Source organism: Xenia sp. Carnegie-2017, unplaced genomic scaffold (genome assembly GCF_021976095.1).
Source record: "Xenia sp. Carnegie-2017 unplaced genomic scaffold, XeniaSp_v1 HiC_scaffold_2, whole genome shotgun sequence".
NCBI lineage: Eukaryota > Metazoa > Cnidaria > Anthozoa > Malacalcyonacea > Xeniidae > Xenia > Xenia sp. Carnegie-2017.
The window spans coordinates 9,325,668-9,332,311 of record NW_025813482.1 but is presented as its reverse complement, the minus strand read 5'-3'; the positions used below and the strand labels follow the sequence as shown (position 1 = coordinate 9,332,311).

At 32.6% G+C, this 6,644-nt stretch overlaps 1 long non-coding RNA gene across 1 annotated transcript; it reads right to left on the bottom strand.

The window, feature by feature from the left end:
• Nucleotides 1-1,664: 1,664 nt before the first annotated feature.
• LOC124439933 lies at nucleotides 1,665-3,936 on the bottom strand. The gene is made up of 3 exons (XR_006946501.1): nucleotides 3,381-3,936; nucleotides 2,986-3,054; nucleotides 1,665-1,949 (listed from the first exon to the last, which is right to left on the bottom strand). It is a non-coding gene; the product is annotated as an uncharacterized LOC124439933 (long non-coding RNA).
• Nucleotides 3,937-6,644: the final 2,708 nt, after the last annotated feature.

The following is a 6,644-nucleotide window of genomic DNA, read 5'->3' as shown; positions in this document are numbered from 1 at the left end:
TTTTTTGTATTCAATAAAAGTTATTCTTTTTTTAAAAGTTACTTTCTCTAGTTTGGATTATAATTTAACGTTGACATTGCAAATAATATAAATAAAAATATATCTAAAACAAAATAAAAACGAGTCTTCTTCATTGTTTAAATGAACAATAAAACATGCATACCTTATGCATCTTAATATTTTGGTAAATTTAAATGCAAAAACACACAAGTTTTAGCTGAATTGCTTCAATACTAAACAATCAATACACACAAGTCATAAAATTGCCTTAGGCTAACATTTTAAAGCGAGAAAAAAAGAAAACTCAAACGTCTTCAAGGCGACGTGAAAACAGCCAGGAAGTAGGTACCTTTTTAAACTTCTAGTGTAGTCCCACACTAACCTGACCATACATGCAACAGCCCTAAAAATCTTTAAAAAAATTCTGCACAAGCTACCATACCTTTAAATGCTATTTGTTTCCGCCTATCTGACCCTGAGATCACCTACGATCTGCGATAGGCTTTGCTCGGGGTACGCAGGGAGAGTGCGGTCGCGACCGAAGTCTAAAAATTTGTGACCGAGCGAGCTAATTACTCCATAATTGGTACTAGTACATACAGTTGGTCGTTGCCATGACCATAAACTTTGAGAGTTGGTGCAGTTGACTAATAATGTTCAGATTAATTCTCAAATAATTGCTGACGTAGAAAGCTCTGAAATTCGTGCTTGCATACGCTCTTAGCAATTTTCAAACATATGTTTTTGGCACGCTCTTTGTTTTCTTAAGCTAAATGTTTTGACAAATGCGCATCAAACTTATCAATAATTTGTTACGCCACTTGTAATTTATGTAATAATTATTTTCCTCCATAACTTTGTATCTGCATATTTTGTGCATAAACATTGCTCTAATATTTATGACAGATATGGTAATTCGGGGATTGAGGTAGAAGAAATACTTGAAAATGAAACTTCAACAGTGAAACAAAATGAAGCGTGACAGGGGATAAACAACGACGCCAGGTTGAAGATAGCTTGATAAATTGAACGTATTTCAAGCACCTAGCGTCCGCTCGAGAATTTTGGACGAGGACTCGTTGACATTGAAAACACGAATGATTCCAAGCATGTTAACGACGATAAAGCTTTAGCGAGGCCAAGGCTCCAATACAAAAACAATCCATTAATAACACCGAGTTTACTGAAGATATGTTCAAAAGAAATATCGATGAATCGCATATACAGTTTGGAAGCTCGTTGGCTCACGTGGTATACAGTAGTGTGAACTGTTCATGATGTTGCTGGAAATATGTAAAAATAACTACTTACGCTTTTACTTTGGGACGACGAATCTGATTTCGAAAGTGAAGAGGAAGCAATCACAACAAGAGATTTGCAAGAAGATTCAAAGTGTACTCTGCAAATTTTGTATATACAGTTGGAGTATTGTGAGAAAAGTACTCTAAGGAATGCTATTGACGAGAGAAAATACAAGGACCAACAGAGAATGTGGCTGATTCTCCGCGAGATTGTAGAAGGATTAGTTCACGTTCATTCACAGGTAGAAAAAAAATGTGAACAATTTTCGTTTAGCTGAATAAATATATATTTATTGAGCTAAAGTTTTATTATTTGCCATTTTTCGCTGATTTTCGCCAAAGGGTATGATTCAAGTAAACGCGTTTCGACATTTTTGGTTTTCTATTATTGATAAAATTATAGCCATGCTTGAAAACTTCCACTCAAAGCATACAATTGAAAAACTGAAGATCATGAGGAAAAACAAGCAATAAAGTGACAAAGCATCTATAGCTATTGTCTTTTAATGTCATATATTTGTATAGATGTCTATATCCGGAGAGCCTTAACCAATGCTTAGCACAGCAGCTTTTTGGACATCCTTTAATCTCTCCAAATCCCATGTCGCACGGCTTAAGCAAATGACATCACTTCAGATAAGCTTGACGCTGAAAAAGATCAAGGGAGAAATCAAAATATAACTGTTATAATGGAGGTGAGTATCCTGATTTCATGCCTATTCCTTTCGACTACGCTGCGTGAAATTCAAGAGTTCGGAATGAATTTGAGGTGTTGCGAATGCTTGGAAAAAGGAAGATTTGCTTCAGTTGTCGTTTAAATAGACGGTAATTTGGTCATGTCAATGCAAACTCAGCTCTAGACCAATCAGCGCACGCGTTTCATTGTTTTTGTTTTATGTAATAATATAGTGTGCAATATTCATATTATATTTCTCAAACAAAACATGGCTGAATTTTGTGAGCAATTTACAAATTTTAAGACTACGTCTGTTGCCGCAAATATTTCGGATAAAAATGTTTTCAAAAAAGATATTTTAAAAGAAGACACATTCAGAAGCGAAATTAAAAACTCTTGTGATAATGAAGCTATAATCTCCGGGGAAAAAAGTACTCTTCTTACAGACGCTCCCTTGGTTGACATCTCTGCTTTGAAAGATCTTGAATGTAAAGCTTTTGAAGTGGACAAAAATCTTAATCAAGTTATGGAAAATATATGTAAAAGTCTAAAAGGTATTTCAATGGCAAGTGTGGACTATGCAGAATGTTACAAGGATTGTATTCGTAATGTTGGAAATTGTAGTGAGACCGCTTGTAAAACAATGGCAAAATTAATTGGAAAATGCGAAGAAATGAACTGCAGTATGGAACCTCTTTATGGCATGGCTGAGCAGTTAAAATTGGTGAATGTATTGCTCAATCAATTGGAGGAAAAATGCAAATGTTAAGGTTTCTTTAAAAAAATCAAATATTCACCTTTAATACATGTTACTTAATTAAGTTTTTTTGAGGTTAGTTGTCGAGCTTCATAATTTTTCTATTTACCTTTTCATTTGTGGACTTTTGTATAAATGGCAGTTGATGACGTATATTTAATCTTAACTCTAGTCATATAAGTGGTCAGCATTAAAAATGTCAAACAGTTCTGCCATTTTAATATTCATGAAGATTGATAATTGATACATACATCTTGTTATTTGATATAATAGTTGATTCCTTTGCTGCCAGCCAGGTATAATTTTCTTTAAATTGTTTTCTAGCGGCATTCAAAGTAAGAAAACTGATGAGCTCAAATCCTTTTGGTTAAGCCATAATAATATTTCAAACAACAAATTGTCACTTGGTTGATGAGACAAAAGGATAAGTTTAATATATTGTTTATAATATAAATATATATAATATAGCCATAATGGTGAACATTATCTAGTAAGACTAATGCTTACAGGCTTAAAATAGACATATGGAACACCATATTACTGTTTAATTTTTTTTAAAGGGTAAGCAATACATGAGATTTAAAATGATTATTGAAAAGAATTCTACAATAATGCAACAATACTCCCCCGTTTAAAATATTATTACCATTGTTTAATAAAAACCAATAAATATGCTACCAAATTTCATGACTGATTTTCCAACACTCCTGTTCACAGAAAGTGGTATTGTAGTTACCAAAAGTTTTCTTTATTTTTCTGAATGTGTGGTTGCACTTGAAGATATTAATATCTCTTGTTTAAATCAAACTTGTCACTTGGCCTTGTCACCATTGTGGTGTGCTCGTTACATGTAAAATAAATGTAAAATATGTTACATGTAAACTGTGATGTGTAAATTGAAAGTTAATTATACATGACAATTGAAGTGGTTTGGGCTAATGTAAAATTCAGATCATTATTATTCATTTCTTTAGAAATCTATTGTTTTTTCAGTGAGTGAATACAGAAAAATTTTGAGGGCCGGTTAAATTTGCCTTTTATGCAAAACAAAACAAAAATTCTGGTGCTTTATTTAAGATATGTTGAATACTCATGTTAGAAATTTGCCAATGAGCAATAAAACCATTTTCAGCTTCCTCAGAATCCTGTCTGAACAAACATATCAGAAACGATCATATGCAATTTGGTATCAGTTCTGCCATCAGACATCAACAAGAAGGTCTACATTAAACATATTTAGGAAACAATATCCTAATGTGTGCAGCATTATTGTATTTTAGTAAGCTTTAGTCTTAACAATTGAAATTAACTAAAACTTTTACAATAAACAACTTATTTGATTCTTTTAAGTATTCTCATCCTATTGAAGTTTGTATGAGAAACCCTTTCTTGTAAACACTCCTCTCCAATAAATGCTCTTCTGCATATAAATGTTTTCTTGTTATAATTGTTGTAGATTTTGTTTTTTTTGGTTGATTGGATAATATGCTTGTGGATGCACATTTCTCACATTTTAATAAGCTTTTCATGCTATTAAAAAAGCAGGCACAATTTTATTGCAGTTGATTAAATAGTCCAAAAACTGAATGGACTTTATTTTTAACGTTAATGTTGCATGCTTAAATCTTGAGCAAATTGAAACTTATGATTTATAAATTAATAATTTACTTCGGTCATTTTCTAATTTGCATATTTTGAAATTATATTTTATTTCGTTGGTGCACTATAAACTCTTCTTTTGCCGAATCTCTCTTTGTTGATTGTTAGATCATCTACATTACTTATAAAAAATATGTTTGATGTTGGTGAGAATGTAATTCATTTCCATTTCACGCAACTACATCTAAATGTTAAATTGGAAATAATCGTTCACGAATACTTTTATTTACACATCACAAAAGCAGGTACATGTGGGTAGCATATCAAGTATATGTTTGTAAAATAAAATAGGTGAATACACTGGTTTATATTTTATGTCATGTGACTTAGGTCACATCTGTAAAAAAGAAGTATTTGAGATTTCGTACATATAAGTTCGTCACAACAACTTTTTGTGTTTCAAAATAGTTTCCTGACATATATGACATGTCGTTCATTGAACCGATAAAATAAATACAATTATGATTTACATACATATGACGCTTGTGTTGCCAATTTTGGGCGAACAGTCCGTGTTGTTTGTTGTTACCTTTTTCTTGAAATAACTTCAAAAGCACTGTATGGACCAATGGCGCACACTTTATGAAATACTGCGGGGAAAGTATCGAATTGTATTTTCTGCTCTAAATTTGACTGGTGGCAGGTACTATGTATTATCATAAAGAATATTTGTATTTCGTACAGGATTCGAACGCTATTAAATATAGCCGTTTGTTGCCTGTGTTTCATTTAAACTCGCCATAAAAATTCTGTGATAAGAGTGAAACATGCAATTATAAACAGTGCGAATAAGTACTCAACTAGACTGAATACCGTTTTTACACGAACGAGATATAATTGATATTTTTGATCGTCTTTGAAGCCTGTATTTGTATATCTTAACGTTTTACTTATAACTCTTTCTGTATCTTGAGTGTGAAGTTTTGTAAAGAGTACGATTATTCGTTTTCCCGACAGATAAATGAAGCTCATGTGTACCTATGCAATGGTGACAAGCAATATCATACATTTGTATGTTTGGGCCGTATTGTTTAGTGATTAGCATAGTATTTCTTAGAGACAAAGAAATAAGACATATACAACTACATATGCGACTAGCCGCAAGAACATCTATAGTTTCAGAAGAAAGCATGCATACAAAGAAATTCCATTACAGTTTTGGATCTTCTCATCTAAAATAATATTGTGTCATAGGCACTTTAAAATTACTTATTGGTACTATCACAAATTCGTACTGCATGGCTCCAATATTCGTGATTATAATAAGTAGGCAAGTTTGAGTCAGTTGTCAGTTTTGTTGTCAAAATATTATAGTCTCAGGAATAGTATCATGGTAAAGTGCCAGAATTACTATTTACCAACGTAGGGTGCTCCAACGAATTTCTATTTACCAACGAAGGGTGCTAACTTTTTGGTTAGCACCCTACGTTGGTAAATAGTAATTCTGGCACTTTACCATGATACTATTCCTGAGACTATAATATTTCGACAACAAAACTGACAACTGACTCAAACTTGCCTACTTATTATAATCACGAATATTGGAGCCATGCAGTACGATTTTTTATAGGAATTTTTATATGCAGTAGGAATTGTTATAGGCAGTAGTGATATAAGTACTAAGTAGGTTAAGTTATGCTGTTGAAAATACGATGTACTGTATTTCAATAAGTACTGGGTTTTCCTAGTTTGAACTTTAAATTTATTTCGTATTGTTTACACTATGAATTACAAGCCTGTTTTCCCAACACGTGTCGGGAAATTCAAAATGAAAAGGAACGTGATGTACGCACATGTTGTCGAAAGAATTATTGGGGGAACTACATGTCACAGAAGGCTCACAAAAGGCTCACCAGACAAAGGTCTTTGCCTACATGCCTCCATATTAGTTATTCACTACTGGGTGTAGAACAAGAATACTTTTTCGCAGGCCACGCCTCAATAATTGAGTCTCAATTTTATCCCTGCTTTTGAACTTCGAACACAAAACTATAGTACAATTTTAAATAAAACAGTACTAGCCTATAGAATGTCGATAGTCTTCATAAAACGTTATGTGAAGATTATCAGGATAGATTTTGCAAAAAATCAACAAATATTCTTGGAAGCGATAGAATTTTCTTATTTTCAAAGAAAAAAACAGCTATGTCAAAACTGCCATTTCAAGGCTGTCTCAATGTTAAGACTTTGGTCTATGATTTAAGATAAATGCCATGTTGTTTGTCATGGTCATTTTACATAAAAACAGTTA